This window comes from Atractosteus spatula, chromosome 11 (genome assembly GCF_055471065.1).
Source record: "Atractosteus spatula isolate fAtrSpa1 chromosome 11, fAtrSpa1.hap1, whole genome shotgun sequence".
Taxonomy (NCBI): domain Eukaryota; kingdom Metazoa; phylum Chordata; class Actinopteri; order Semionotiformes; family Lepisosteidae; genus Atractosteus; species Atractosteus spatula.
In genome coordinates, this window is record NC_142716.1 from 31769359 (window position 1) to 31784369 (window position 15011).

The 15011-nt window shown below is 39.5% G+C and overlaps 2 long non-coding RNA genes and 7 other non-coding genes across 10 annotated transcripts; all 9 read right to left on the bottom strand.

Annotated features, from left to right (window-relative positions):
- Window positions 1–1614: 1614 nt before the first annotated feature.
- LOC148823839 (uncharacterized) lies at window positions 1615–6866 on the bottom strand. Of its 2 annotated transcripts, XR_016093792.1 has the most exons (13): window positions 6841–6866; window positions 5845–5902; window positions 5291–5336; window positions 4685–4729; window positions 4382–4413; window positions 3813–3873; window positions 3606–3632; window positions 3388–3420; window positions 2915–2950; window positions 2471–2505; window positions 2246–2280; window positions 2024–2066; window positions 1615–1823 (listed from the first exon to the last, which is right to left on the bottom strand). It is a non-coding gene; the product is annotated as an uncharacterized LOC148823839 (long non-coding RNA). The 2 variants fall into 2 exon arrangements; XR_016093791.1 differs by lacking the exon at window positions 6841–6866 and having other exon boundaries at window positions 5845–5921.
- On the bottom strand, window positions 2133–2208 carry LOC148823840 (small nucleolar RNA SNORD47). The gene has a single exon (XR_016093798.1). It is a non-coding gene; the product is annotated as a small nucleolar RNA SNORD47 (small nucleolar RNA).
- Window positions 2347–2409, bottom strand: LOC148823841 (small nucleolar RNA SNORD78). Its single transcript, XR_016093814.1, has one exon. It is a non-coding gene; the product is annotated as a small nucleolar RNA SNORD78 (small nucleolar RNA).
- LOC148823842 (small nucleolar RNA SNORD77) lies at window positions 3699–3765 on the bottom strand. Its single transcript, XR_016093799.1, has one exon. It is a non-coding gene; the product is annotated as a small nucleolar RNA SNORD77 (small nucleolar RNA).
- Window positions 3938–4018, bottom strand: LOC148823843 (small nucleolar RNA SNORD79). The gene has a single exon (XR_016093797.1). It is a non-coding gene; the product is annotated as a small nucleolar RNA SNORD79 (small nucleolar RNA).
- On the bottom strand, window positions 4803–4870 carry LOC148823844 (small nucleolar RNA SNORD75). The gene has a single exon (XR_016093813.1). It is a non-coding gene; the product is annotated as a small nucleolar RNA SNORD75 (small nucleolar RNA).
- Window positions 5537–5604, bottom strand: LOC148823845 (small nucleolar RNA SNORD75). The gene has a single exon (XR_016093812.1). It is a non-coding gene; the product is annotated as a small nucleolar RNA SNORD75 (small nucleolar RNA).
- LOC148823846 (small nucleolar RNA SNORD74) lies at window positions 5976–6055 on the bottom strand. The gene has a single exon (XR_016093808.1). It is a non-coding gene; the product is annotated as a small nucleolar RNA SNORD74 (small nucleolar RNA).
- Window positions 6867–9557: 2691 nt separating the features above from the next.
- Window positions 9558–12209, bottom strand: LOC148823847 (uncharacterized). Its single transcript, XR_016093748.1, has 3 exons — window positions 12177–12209; window positions 10324–10508; window positions 9558–10203 (listed from the first exon to the last, which is right to left on the bottom strand). It is a non-coding gene; the product is annotated as an uncharacterized LOC148823847 (long non-coding RNA).
- Between the last annotated feature and the right edge of the window lie 2802 nt (window positions 12210–15011).

Below are 15011 nucleotides of genomic sequence, written 5' to 3' on the forward strand. Positions count from 1 at the left end.
CACAGTAAAGCTCAAAACCTTTAGAAACATGAGGTATATCAAATTAAAACTTTTATGCACAAAACTCAAAGGCAAAATAGTCTTTCCAGAATAATCTGCTTTTTAAAAAACAATATGGCTTGAATATTGACCTCACAATGTGGAACGGGCATTTTTAATATGAGCTGTCGTAAACAAGAGGACTTGTGTGCATTTTGAAACATGAAAAGAAATGTTACATTTGTTTGTTTACTGCAAATATACAAAACTGTTTCGGTAGATTTGCAAAATGTTGTTTAACACTTAAAGGTAAACGTTAAATTGAAAGATTTCGTTTTATATTTTAAGCTGATTTTAGAAATGTAAAGAAATAAAAGGCAAGACATACAATGGAAATATGTACAGCACAAATTATCATTTGATAATTGTGAATCGCGTTGGCTGTGAAGTGTTTATTTTTGCATATATTTCAATATTGTCTCCTTTTCTGCATTTCTAGCGTTTAAAAAGTTAGCTGTCGTACGAATATCTGAATCTCGCAGAAATCTGTAACCCTATCCAAAGTGCCTGTGGTTTGGAAATCTGAGGCATTACGTGCCTACTTGTAGACGATTAGTGATTTCTGTAGCAAAAGCTAAAGTTTAGTTTCCTGTAGCTCTCTTAGTGCAAATTTTTAAATCTGTGACGTAAAGAACAACCTTTTTAAATACCCCCCTCGGGGATGAACATTATTTTTCATTGAATTCAATACAGATCATTAGCGCGGAGACACCATAGAACTAGCAATTTAGCTATAGAACAGGCTTGCAATAGCCACTACTCCAAAATATAGTACAAACCCAGACAGAACTGACTGTACACGAATGTGTATAAGCGTAAAAACAACCCCCACCCTTAAATTTATAGCCCATTCTCGACCACTCTTTATAAAAAATACAGACGTAACAACGCAAGTGCTGGGGCTTGGATCAATACACGTTTTACAATATAGCATTAATGAATGGCTAAACGGGAAGGGGAGGCAGGCCCATTTCAAGTGTTTGGAAGCAGAAGACCCCACACAGCAGCCAATAACCAGGTAGTGAAAGAGCACCACCCTGCCCTCTGCAGCAGGAAGTTAATCTAACCTAACCTCCAGCTCTATTGGTACGACTGGTGAATAACATCACTTATTGGTTCTATACCTTTTATTGGGATGGTCTTTTCACATAGCCCAAATTTGCTCTCCATGAGAGAGACCCATCCAGCCACTGGCACAAATCCTTAGCCACAGGCCAACACACCATCACCGAACTATCCCAGAGCAGGCTACCACCTTGAGTTTCCTCCCCCAGTGGGTGGTGTAGGAATTCTTGGATCACACAAAGTGAAATAATTACCAAGAAAATACCAGTGCACAATGTACATAGCAAAAAAAAAACATGGGTATGGTTACCAGACCTGTACAGCTGGAATTTCAATTTAACCACACTTACTTGCCTAGAGAAGCATGTAAATTTCTGGATAAAATTGTGAATTTAGGTCAATTAAGAGCAGACAACCTTCATGATTAAAACCACCTCAAACTGACATTGTATGCCGGTTTTAGAGAGGCCCGATTCACCTTTCCTTAAATGATTAAAACAGACAACTGAGTCAAAGCAAAATTCAAACATTTATTGATACAAAAGTGACTGGTTAGAGGTTGGTTCGCTGGCAAAGTTACTAACGAAGTGCAAGATGGGGGAACAGCTCAAACAAGCCATTAGAACCACATTTCAATGTTCTTTTACAGGGCGACAGCTTTGCATTCTTGAAAATGTATTGTCCCAGTAGGTCAGGGATCTTCATGGTGCCCTCAAGTCCTGGAAGGAAAACAAACCATTAAGAAAACCCAGCACCAAAACTTTCCCTGCAAATCTTGTTGGATTTTACAAATGATAAATGGGATTAAATCAGACCTGATTGTCATCAATAGCTCAGTGAGAGAGTTCAAGAAGTTTCATCATTCATCCCAACATTGGGTGGTTAAAAATCAGTTAAAAGTGCCAAGTTCCAATCTTACCTTGCTTCTACATAGGGGGGATACATTTGTGTGCCATGTTCACCTATAGGACAGAAGGTGAAAAGTTAGACTTGACAAAGACTGCAACAGATAAAACAGCCCAAGAGTTAACCTCAGAATAATAAAAGGAACGGTATGGAGTATAATCATCCAATTCATTTGGCAGAATCTGTTCATCATTGGTTTAATTTTAACATTCCTTTAAAAATAAGGTTTGCTTACCAACTAGAATCTCTTGATGAAAAAAAGAGTCCAACCTAGAATTACAAAAACAACAATGATTAAGATAACCCTACAAGTCTTTAATTCCATGTACATATGGGTTCTTCAGTTAAGAGATTTCTACATGTATTTTTCAGGTCAGACATTTGGAACCATCATTAATGAACCCAATAATGACTCAAGGGCAAGTGCTTCATTCCTGCTAAACAATCTTTAAAACCTCACCTGGGAGTAAATGCTAGCTGGAGTCCTGGGCACACCTGTAAGTAGACAAACATTAGATTAAAATGTTGACCAAAACTCTAGTCATGTAAGAGATGCTATGCTAGTCATGACCAGTTCAGCTAGAGCTAATACCAACTTCATGGGAAAGTCAGTTATTGAGATCATCATCACCACATAGGCCAGAGATGAAGCTACACTGCGAAAGCCTCCTTCTATAAAAACTAGATGCGGTCCAAGCCAGATGCACTTTGTAGTCTGATCCTGAAAGATCACCGTAACATCCCAAGGCTCTCATTTGAGTGATTTAAACAATGCTGCCAACTGGAAGGGCCCCCCTTTTATGCCATTAAGGCAACAGCATTAACACTACAATACAAAAATGGTTGTTCAAGCTTAAAAAGGCTCAGAAAAACTAGAGATTTTAAGAGAAATGCAATGACTTACTGGAAGTGCCAGGTTCCAAATGCAGGAGTTAACTGCCTGTACGCGAGAAGGGGTGGGGAACAAAAATCAGCATGAGCTACATAAAAGTACAAGGACATTTGCTTGACTAAAACTAGGTTGAAGTGTTTTAATCCTTCAGAAAACCAATTCAAGATTAGTTTTCAAGGGTTACCTACAGCTTAACACATCCTTAAGATTTCTATAGTGCAGCAAAATTGGATTAAAATTTTCTCCTATAACCAACTGCCTTTGAGAGGCAAAAAAGATTAACAGACCTGCAACAATTCCAGAGCAAAGGTCAGGATGGCATACCATTTGTGTCTGCACTGATGTCCACTGTTACATGTACACTAAAGCAATCTCTGGATCAGATTCGCAGAAGAGTCCTCAGCAAAATCAGAGACCTAATTCTGATCATCATTTCCAAGATTAGCCCAATTTCCAGTTAAAATTAAGGAGAAACATAAGTTTACCTCTACATTCTTCATCAGTTAGGCTCTGGGCTCCTAACAAAAAAACAGACGAAAATTAGATGGGTTCCATAGAACATCTGCAGAAGTCGCGTTCAGCAAAGATACGTCAGCTAGGGGCGAAAAAAGTTCATCACAGAGTGTAAGCTGAACTATATTGTCATCACTGTATCTTGATAGCCTATGTAGTTCTTGCAAGAATGTAGGAACTGCAAACTTACCTTTCCATTCAATATGATGAAACCCCCCTGTAAAAAAAGTGAGAACTATTAAAATTTCATTCAACATTACTTAACTACTTAATACAATTCTGTAGGTAACTCAGCTAATAAAACTTGTTCGTCACAGAGCATCTGCTGAACTATGCAACCATCATCGTACCTGTGAAGACTTGCATTCTCTAGTTTCAGCTAAGGAAAGTTACTCACATGAAGGAACTCCATACAGTTTGGGATCTCCCCCAACCCCCTCTCCAGTGATGAGTCAGATCTGTAGAAAAGGCAATCAGTCAGTATACATCATACATTTAACAGCTACACAGTTGTTTCTAGTGCACTGTTTCAGTAGAAAGGTTTCTTTCACTCTTTTTCAGAGAGATTCCCATTGTTTAAAAAACCATTCATCATAAACAGTACAGAAGAGAATTCAAATGCCACAAACACCCAAAAAAACTACAGAAGGGCATGATTTCCTGACACCCTTCCATCCTAGGTAAGCCCACGGCTTAACAGCTTTTGTTCTGTGACGCAGCAAGTGAAGAGCAAGAGTACCCAGCCCCGGTTCCAGAATCCCCAGTCCAATACTTTAAAAGAATTAAGAATGCTCCACGTACAGCTTACTCCAAAGACCACAGATGGTGGTCTGCTAAAATGCTAGACTTGCTGGATTGGACCAGGACTGAAAACCACTACTCTGCCTTTTAAGAACTAGAATGTATAAGTTACTCAACAGAAAAGGACTCCTCAGCACTACATTTATCTTGCATTTTGAAGCTTACCTGTGCTGCAAATAGATCATTCAGATCTCCATCTGCAAAAAGGCAAAGGGAAAAAAAACCATTAAGATGAAATTCACAAATCACACTAAAGGGATTCCCCATTAGCTCTGTGCCTCAGATTTTACAATTGGTGGTTGCAAGACTCATCATCCTTGAGGGTCAAGAGTAGCAAATAATGTCATCACTATGGCACACAACAGGGGCACTGAACTGTTCTTAAAATGGTCGCATGCCATTAAGAGGTCAAAAATATCTAGGAAGTTAGTTTCAAGACTAATAGAAGAGCATTCAGGATGAACTTACCATTATCTCAGCTTCCACAGGCTGTAAGGGTCCACCATCGAGGGGCTGCATGAAAAAAAAGAGAGCATTTTAAGCCTAAGTAGTCTATTCACCTTGGACTTGGCACAACTAGATTAAAAGCCTCAGTTTAGAATTTCTCAGAAAAATGTTCTGTCCACTACTCTTACACAAAAATCATCCCAGGCTTTTAAAGAACACCAACATTTTATAAAAACATATCCAAATAGTATTTTAAATCTGAATGCTGGACCTGACCATACTCCCAACACTTCAGATTTGTTACAACAAAACCCTCTTTATTCAAACAAAAGTATACACAGGATGGGGAGTATCCCCCCACCCCAACATATAAAAATGCCACATGGATATATCCAGTACATCAGAGAAGATAAACGCAAATATTACAACAGTCATTGCTGCCATTTAATTACAAAACTATTCAAAGTACATGTAGTTATTGAGGGTAGTAACGGGAAACAGGAAAACCTGTCAATTCAGAATTTATGCTCAGATGGTGCAAGAAGCTTTGAGGACATGAATGGGGTGAGCCCAAGATACTAAACTTGGGGATCCCTCTGTAAACTAAAAACCAAAGGACTTAATTACCTGCAATTTCACCTTTCACATCCCAAGGTGGCGTAACATTTTGGAGCTGTAAAATAAAACTCAACTTGAGCAGACATAAAAGATAACATTACTAAAAAAAATGCAAACTATAATTCAACTTGGCTTGTTGTGGTTTGTACAGTTAGCCAGTCCTCCAGACTGCAGTCACAAAACATGTTGGAATGAACAACTTAAAACGAATAGCCAAGTAGACACTGGTCTCGGCACTAGCCATTAGCTGTTAAAAGCCTCAGTTTGCAACTTCTCAGAAATCTCTTCTGTCCACTACTCTTACACAAATATCATCCCAGGCTTTTGAACAGTAATCCATACTATTTAACACATGGATGCCGTTTTGCAGCACAATTTTCCACCTTACAAAGGCACAGAAAAGGCAATAACCCAGATAAGAGGTAACAAAAAGCAACTCCCCCCCAAAAAAAGCTTAGCTTTTGCAAGTCAACCACAGATAAGAGAACCTATTATCTTAACCTTTTTAGTGAAATCATAAAATATATAAAGCCCCGCTGCTTTGAAAGAGGATGGATCATTACCTCCACTTTGCCCACTGAAGTCATCCTGCTCTTCTGTGCTCAGATGCCCACAAGAGCCCTTTTCAAGAAAAGCAGAGGGACAGGAGTTAAATCCAGTCACTAAACTTTGTGATGTGTACAGACCTGAGCCCATGCCCAGATCAGAGAGGTTGGCAATTCATCAGTACTACTCAGATGTCCCTACCAACACTTTGTTTCATCATTCAGACATTGGGCACAGAAACTAGATCATCCCCAGCAAACACAGCTGGGAGTGAGTAGTTTCAGAAGCGGTAGTCGACTATCACAGCAACGAAACCACTAAATCTAGTGTTCTACATATTAATTCATTGAAGTCCTCTGACGTTATCGTAAAAACACAGCAGTTACTGAGTCACCAGCAACTGAGCTCTCACACAGCATTCACAAAATATCGCAGAACCACAATTAACACGCAGCATTTTAGAACTACTGCAGGATCAGAAACAGAATTCGTTATCATTCCGAGCACCTACACAAGGCCCAAAAGGACGGGATTTTGCTTCAATACTATTTACTACGGAAGCCGCAATCTTAATAAAGCTTTAATGTTGAAGGTCTTACACAGCTACATGACTGCGCATCGATATTTGTGTACAGACTTGTCCAACATTGACATACAGACCCGAATAAATATTTACCATAAAACTATACTATGGTTAGAAAAGAAACGCAAAGCATACTTAATACACTCCTCTATTCCTATCGTTATTAAGTGTGAAGACGTAAGAGCCTGAACATTTTCCTTCAGGACACGTGGTGCAGGTTTTGCTCGGCCTGCAGGGCCAAGGGTGTGGAGGCAATCACAGATCAGCCTCCAACACAAAAAAATGGTAATTTTAGTAATTTGTCTAGCACTTCCTTTTAAATGAAAAGCTACATTTTCATTTAAAAATGAAAATGCAAAAGTCCATAATAATGGGTGTTATCCCCAACGGAAGAAATCCAGACACCTTCCACCCTCACAAGAGCTCTTACCTCTTCCAAAACACCGCGAAAATGAGACAGAGCAGCTCGTGGCCTCGAAATTTATAATCCCGTCTTCCCGTTGGATCATGGGAAATGTCGGAAATGCGTCATCGGAAACTGCAATTTTACTTATTAAAATATCCAGAAAAACCTTTTTTCTTTTTGCAGAAACAAATTATATTTCTTAAAACAAGTTTGAATGCATAGTAGTCAGAGCTAGAATACGTCTTCGAAATAATACGGTAAATTTAAATTTACATTTACCGTATTTTCGAGAATATGTTTTGCATTTCAATGAGCTTCTAGTATAACACATGTACCGTATTCAATTTTATACTTTCTTCTTGACGTGATATGAAATATTCCGTTTCATTTCTCATCAGACCATATCGTGGCATATGCATTAACAGGATAATAGTGAATTAGCAGTAGTTTCGGTGAATGTTACAAAGTTAATCGTCCTAAGTCTGATTCAAACTCCCCGACTTCAAACAAAAGATAACAACTTAGTTTTACGGTTAAATTCCTTTCGATTAGGGCTTATATGGCTATATGACGATTCAAAGACCAAAACTGGGATTCTGCAAATTTTGATCTTTTTATCAGAGTCAGTGAAACTTTAACTTCTACCACTTCTATTGCGCCCTCTGACGGCCTTTCCCAACGCATTGCCGCCCGAATGTGGGTTTCTTCTTTCCCATTTTAGTTTTAGAAATTAAATAGGAGGAATTTCTGGTACAGCGCATAACTGTTCACTAAATAAGGATAATCACCCTCAACTATAGTAGAATAATCATTTATAGCTTATAGTACATTTTACATTGCTAGTGTTGTAACAAGCAATATGTTCTAGAAAACAAATTTACACATACGTAACGTATTTAATTTTAATATATTGGCATTATAATATGGCCTAACTATTTATTAATTCTGGTTAATTGAGCAATGATACAATTATCCTTTTTTCCGGTTAAGTGGGAACTCGGGCACATCTGGCTGCCACTCTTAATACTTACAGTGAATCTGCTGAGCCAAAGAAATCGAAGGAATCGAGCATAACCGCTATCAATCCATCAGGAGGCACAATAGTGAGGTGGTAAATATGAACATGAACTGGAAAACTAGGTACTCATTGGGGAGATATTGTATTAAATAACGAAACGCAATACAATACGTACTACTACTATTATTATAATATTATTATTAATAAATATGATAATAATATCATAATATCAGATTCTCACTTTGATGGCGAATTAGTCGATTCACTTAATAAAAACGTTATTTAAAAAGAAACTCGTTGTACAATTGGGCAACACGGAAAACATCTGTTAGATTTGGTTCTGCTGGCGCTGACGGGGGCAGTTCCATTAGTGGATCCCACTTGAGAGAAACAAAGTTAAATGAAAGCGATTACACAGCTGCCTTGAAGAGCGACGTGGTTCTCATTCCAGCTTCAGCTCCAGATATTGACAGATGAACGCTCTTCACAAAGCAATGAGTAAAACCACACGGGAAAGGAGCCCTTTATACTGTAGCTAGAAGGGGACCCTGGCTCAGTGGACCCCTCTGCCCTGAAGGGCAAGACTAATTTTTTCTACCCTTTTGTTTCCTTTGTACTGGCACTTTCTTGCTGGGGTCTAGTGATCTGTTCCTTCTCTGGTGCTTTGTGTGTGAATCCTTGATCTCGTATCGCTTTGAGATGCCAATAAACCTTTGTGACTCAGATGCCTGCGAATGTGTTTAGCTTTGTCTGGTCACTACCTCGAGTGGACTACCAAGAGTCTCTAGAAGTAGCGCTGTATTCCAACTAAGGTGTTTCTAAATAGGGGAGTTATTTTCTAGCCTGTAGATTCCACAATGAAGGAAATCAGAACTTCCAAATCCATAAGACAGCAAGCTCTCTTCTAGAATAAGGCTCAGTCTTGTACTCTTTCAGCATTCAGGTTCCCTGGACAGAATTTTGTTTAAAGACTAATTTCAAGGCGACACTCTGTCACAGTGCAAGCTTAGGAGGAAGAGGAAGATAATGGATAATGACACCACTGTTCCTTCATCCTCCTCCACTCTCTTTTTTTCTGCTCCTCCCACTTTGTCTTTCCTGTAATTCTGCCGACAGAACAGCCTCCTTTTCATTTATTGTCTTAGCTTTGGGACTGGGACTAATATTCTTCGAGACTTCTCCTTAAGCTTCTCTAGCATAGTTGCTAGCATAGTTGGAGTACAAACGAGGGGAGTGTGCATGAAGTGAATGCTCACTAATAATAATAATAATTGCTTACACTTATATAGTGCTTTTCTGGACACTCCACTTTACAGGTAATGGGGACTCCCCTCCACCACCAATGTGCAGAATCCACCTGGATGATGCGACGGCAGCCATAGTGCGCCAGAACGCTCACCACACATCAGCTATCAGTGGGGAGGAGAGCAGAGTAATGTACTAATTGTACTAGTACTAATGCCCCTCACTATTGAATTTTTATTCTCTAATATGGCAGCCTTAATGATTTACTGTGAAGTTAATTTAGAGGAGTAAATGATTAGATACACCCCTGACACCCAGTGTCTCCCCCTGTGTTTACTTGCCTCTTAGGTTGCACAGCTAGATAACGAGACAATTACTGGTAAACTGCAAATACATTTTATTCTAAACCTTCTCAGTAGGGCAATCCAGCTGGGAAATGCAAGCCAACGTTTTTGAAACTCAGGCTGACTCCAAGACATAGTATGAAATACCTTTAATTCTGTCAATTTAAACAGTTTTATTGGCAAGACCAATACGTTACAGTACTGCCAACGCAGATACAATTAGAACAAGATTTACAGACATTTACAGTACAAGCTATTATTTGGACATTCCTTTACAACTACTAGGTGTCATTCATACTGACCACAGGCTTTTCTACTACTCCACTGATTTGGCCTTCAAATAGCAAGTAACAGTTAACTAATAGCATTTGTTGTTTAGTTTTTGTTCCTTCAGAAATCACCTACACTCACTTTATAAATGAAACATAAACATAGCAGCATTTTTAAACTTCAACAAAGAACTTACAACAGTTCAGTTGAGAAATCATTCATAAAACTTACTGAAAAGAATAGCCTTTCTTCAGGGTGGTCCTAAAACCAAAAGAGAAGAATTAAAGAGAGAATTCTCCCAGATGCCAGAAAATAAAAGTACATCCCCAGGTTTGCTTGAATAACTCAGCTGGGAGCAGGAGAGAAGTTCCACATGCCTAGGGGTGAAGAGACTGTTTAGCGTGTGGCAGGAGGTGAGTTCCTGCACACTCACTAGGACATCTGAGCAGTGTCTGTGTCCTGGATTTCACAGCTGTCACTGCTGAACGCTTTGTATAGGCCAGTTTCTGGCTGGAAGACACAAAAGGGCATTAAAATGTAAACTAACAATGGCACCCATGAGCCAAAACTTTGTTGCTTTTTTTTAATACAATGTTCCAAGAAGATGAGAGTAAGATGCCATATTCTTACATCAACTTTTCCGTCCTCCCAGTCCGCCACAAACTTCTCCACCGCCTGCCGTTTGAGGCCTAGGATCTTTACGATGTCCTTCACAGACTTGCCGGTTTTCAGGGCGCCGACCACCATCCCGCGGTCGAACTCCGTCAGCTCCAGGCCTCCATCCATGCCTGTGCTGTGCATCTCCCTGCCAGCCACTGCAATGGCAACACAGGACAAGACAGGCAGCGGTACTTCCATGTGTGACGGGGCTCATGCGTGAGTGATGTCACCCCCCTCTGAAATCTAGACCGAGTCAAACTCCTGTGGCAGAGGACCTGCTTGTCCAGGGAGGGGCGCTTTGTGTCCTCAGAGCCTGTGAGCAGCTGGGATTGATTCCGGCAAGGGCAGGGAGAGTTGCCATCGGTTACACATCCGTTATCAGTAAGGCAATTTATTCCCCCTAGGAGTCACAGGGTTAGGCCGGAGACTAACCAGGCAGCATAAGAAAGCAAGACAGGACTACACCCTGGAGAGCAGCAAAGCAGAATAGAGAAAACCTACATGAACAAGGGAAAACAATGACACTCCCAATGCAAGACTCGAACCCAGGACCCAAGAGCCCTGAGGCAACACCAACTGTCACAAGAGAATATCGTAGACATGTTTTTATATCTTTTTAGCTTTTATATCTTTTTTATCTTTGTATTTGAGATTTCATTTAGGTGGTAAATTCATGGTACCGCAGTATTCCAGCAAAAAAAAAAGTTACTGAAAACACAGTTCAAAACAGCATAGGAAGGACTGTGGTTGTGTTGGATCTTGTCTAATGGGCTCCAGAGGTATACAACTAGAATACTTCCCCCTCTATGCTTCTTTTATGAGAGAAGGATGACACTCTTGTTTGATAATTCTGTATTTTTTTAGCTGTCGCTGTGTATAAGTACATCAAACAATGATAATATCTTACGCTTGGGTAATCACTATGGAAAACTATACAGTATATGAAAATTGATTGGAAGTTAAGTGCAATAATGGACACTACAGTAAAACAACAGGAGAAAACAGTAAAAAAAAAACAGTCTCCTGAGTAAAAGAAGTCTAGCCAACAACATAAAAGTCAGCTTCAAGAATTACAATGATCAGTCAGTGCATTTGATAAAGTAAGACCTGGATTAAATACTCAATTTTCTGTGCTTAACCGAAACCTGTTACAGACAAAACGATGGCCTCCAGTGTAACAGGTATAAATATAAATTATAATTATAATAATGTAATATTAATAGGATGCGTGAGTTTCAGGACTGGTACCTGAAAAATATTTTGACTGGATGGGTCATGTTGAGTTGTACATACCTATTGTGATGTCACATTATTGCTCAGAACAATCAGTTTGTAAACTACAAAAATAAAACGATTATCCTAATTATAACTACACCTGTAACAACTAAACGGGCGAGCTATCAAAACTGTTGCTTCCTGTGTGTGCTCACGTTTGCACAGGCTAATCAATTCAACACCTTTTATGATTTTACCCCTGGCTGAAGTCGAAACTCACACTAAGCACGCATACAGTGATACAAAAATACTCGGATACCTATAGGATAATTAACAATTTCCGTTATTAAGTTATTTTTAAACTTAAAAATATTTCGGTTGCATGCTGAAAGGAGCACCGAAACAATATTTTGAGATGTCATTCTAACCAGCCTACTGAAGCGAGACCAGGTTATTCTTTCAATCGTGTCAGTATTCTGGTATTGTCTAACTGAACAAAAACTCGCGGCTTTTTTAGTGGATTTCAAAGACTTATCTGTACGTTTTTAAGGCTTTGTGTGTATGTGACTCAAACCAACAACAACAAAAAAACAATACCACCCACTCACCGGAGATCTTATTGGGTTTTTTTAAAAGGAGGATCCCGTGGTAACAAACACTTCCGGTTCATTCGCGTCTAGCTTTTATAACATGCATAACCTTCCATGTCTCTACACAGCTACGGAAACCCGCCCCTACCAAAACATCTTTCTGCCATCACAAAGAAAGTAAAGGAATAACGTAGCGGAAAATCCAGCTCAGCTCAGGACTTGACCAGCTCAGAATCCCTGGTCTAGCTGGTTATAGAGCTGGTCAAGCTGGTACCTAAAATGGACGGTAGCTGGTCAAGCCGGTCGGTGGGCTGGAAATCAAGTGGTCAGCTCGGCATTTGTTAAACCAAGCTGGTTGATGGGATGGATTTGTGGCTGCATATGCTTTATGAAGTCTGAAAAAACAGCTCCAGCTGGTTTTTTATATGGCCAAACCAGCTATCAGTAGCAACCAACCACCAGCTGTCCAAAACATACTGTACCTTACCAGCTAGAGATTGATTTTTTGCTAGCGAAAAATTGTAGCTGAACCAACTTTTTAGTTTTCTCCAAGTTCAATAGCATGCATATCAGTAGAAATTATACAGTAAAATATGCTATTATTGCTAGCACCAATACAGATATTTTAGCCATCCTTCTGTTATAATCTATGTAATGCAGTTTAACATCTAAAATGTTCTCATAATTACATAAGGTGTTTTCTTAATAAGCTTGATGATTTGCTTAGATCAACAAAATATACACAACTTGATAAATACAGTGGTGCAGGCTCAAAATCATCTCACTTGCTATTATTTTATTAATTATAAGACCTTAAAACTGACCATGTTAATATCTTGGACTACTTCGGGGACAAAATTAAAATGAACACAAGAGGTAGTGTATGTAGGACCAAGAATTTTTAAACAAGGTGGGGTGGGTGTCAGGAACAAGCCACCCATCGCAGTTGTTTTTTCCTTGTGCTAGGAACGTCCATGAATTCTAATCGCTATCTCTTCATTGGTGCAGTAACAGTTGAAGAGCAGGGTGATGTCCCATTGCCTCATGAACATATCCAAGTTCAGTCTATTTTCCCACTAAGTAAAGATTCTACACATAGCAGCAGCATTGGCAGTTCACGAGAAGTGATCATGTCAGCCCGAGTGCCTGTCAATGACTTGGACAGACACCTGTCCCAAGAAATCCATATTGTGTCAACAATCAGCACAACAAACACAACAGGAATTTACCAAGGACAAATAGAGGAACTGGCACTGGAGGAAACCATGAAAAACAGAAGTCTCCAGAGAAGATCAGATGCAGAGAGAGATTAGTTGGAAGAGCTCATGCTGAAATAGAAGGCATTATAATGTACTGATTCTTATGTGGTGCAATGGAAGCACACATGGTCAAGATTCCCATCAATCCTGTGTACATTTGACAAAATCGTATTTCCCTGGCCTCCTATGAATCTGTACAAGAAACAAGAAACAGTGGATAGACTCTTGGCTCAAGGTAGCCCATGATTTATTTAGACAAGGCCAAAGTCAAGGAGGCCAATTACCGTACAGCCTTAGATGTTTCTAATAGATTCTGGACTCTCAAAGTAAACTCAAAGGACCAGTACAAACTAGCCTTCTTTTTCAATAACCAACAGTATACCTGGACCAGATGCCCATTTGGGTACTTCAACTCTCCTGCAAAGTAACATTTTCCTCAGGAAGGTGATACCATACGTGGCTACCAGAAAAATTTCAATCTAACTGGACAACACTTTGATTTGCAGTGAAACCTTACAAAAGAAATTAGACACTCTTGCGTACGTGCTAAGTCAGTTCCAACAAACACCCTATAAGATTTCACCCTCTGAGGGACAGTAGGGCTGTAGAAAGGTGGATTTGAAATGGGGTCCAGCGGTATTTGCCTCCAAAAAAAGTCACACAAAGGCCATCAGTGCCCTCAAGTCTCCCCCCTCCTTAAGGGAACCGAAGAGTTTTCGGGGAGTATGTAATTGCTTCCACCAATTTGACTACTTTTAGAATTGAAAAAATTCCCCTTTAAATTATTGAAGAAAGGAGAGAACTAGGTGTAAGGTCCAGAACAAGAAAAAGCAATGCAGACTCTTTAAAAGGTGCATCACCCAAGCGTATCCTGCTTATCCTGAAAAGAACAGGGATTTTCACCTGGTAACTAGATTTACTGCATACAGTATACTGTGTGTAGTGTGAAAAACATTCTGGAAACATTTTTTGGAAAGGAAAGGAGGGGCAGGTATCAAGCAGCCACATCACCTCCTGGATCCTGGAAGTTGAAGCATTCCCAATGGAAATATGATACACAACAAACATAATGCACTCACCCACAACTTGGCAGAACTCCATGACTGCACACAGATTGGCACTAAACTCGGAGAAGGAGGACAGACCTTGCTGGAAGGAAGAATAAGCAGAACCTTTCCTATCAGTCTGTCTTTCCCTCTAATCATATTTTCCAATTGGATGGATGCAGTCGTCTCCTCTCTTCCAAACAGCTTCCATATAGAGTATTCTGTAGATTAGTTCTAATTATTGTTTCCAAAACATTTAATGTAAGTCAAGTTTTTTTCAACTGTAGCTTCTTGGATCAGTTCTGTAGTTCTTTTGGATAGGTATTGCTTTAGCAATTGTCAAGTCTCATTGGAGCTAAACCTATCTTGTTAGAAGAGCTGAGTCAATGGCTTATGAATAAGATCACTTTACGTAGTCGTTCTTGCCATACTGAGTAAGTATAATGTATGGAAATAATTTTTCTTTTTTGGCCTGGAGAAATGTTGAATGTTTCTTGTTCAACGATTTATCCAATTAAGAAACCAAGATATTTGCGTGAAACAATACA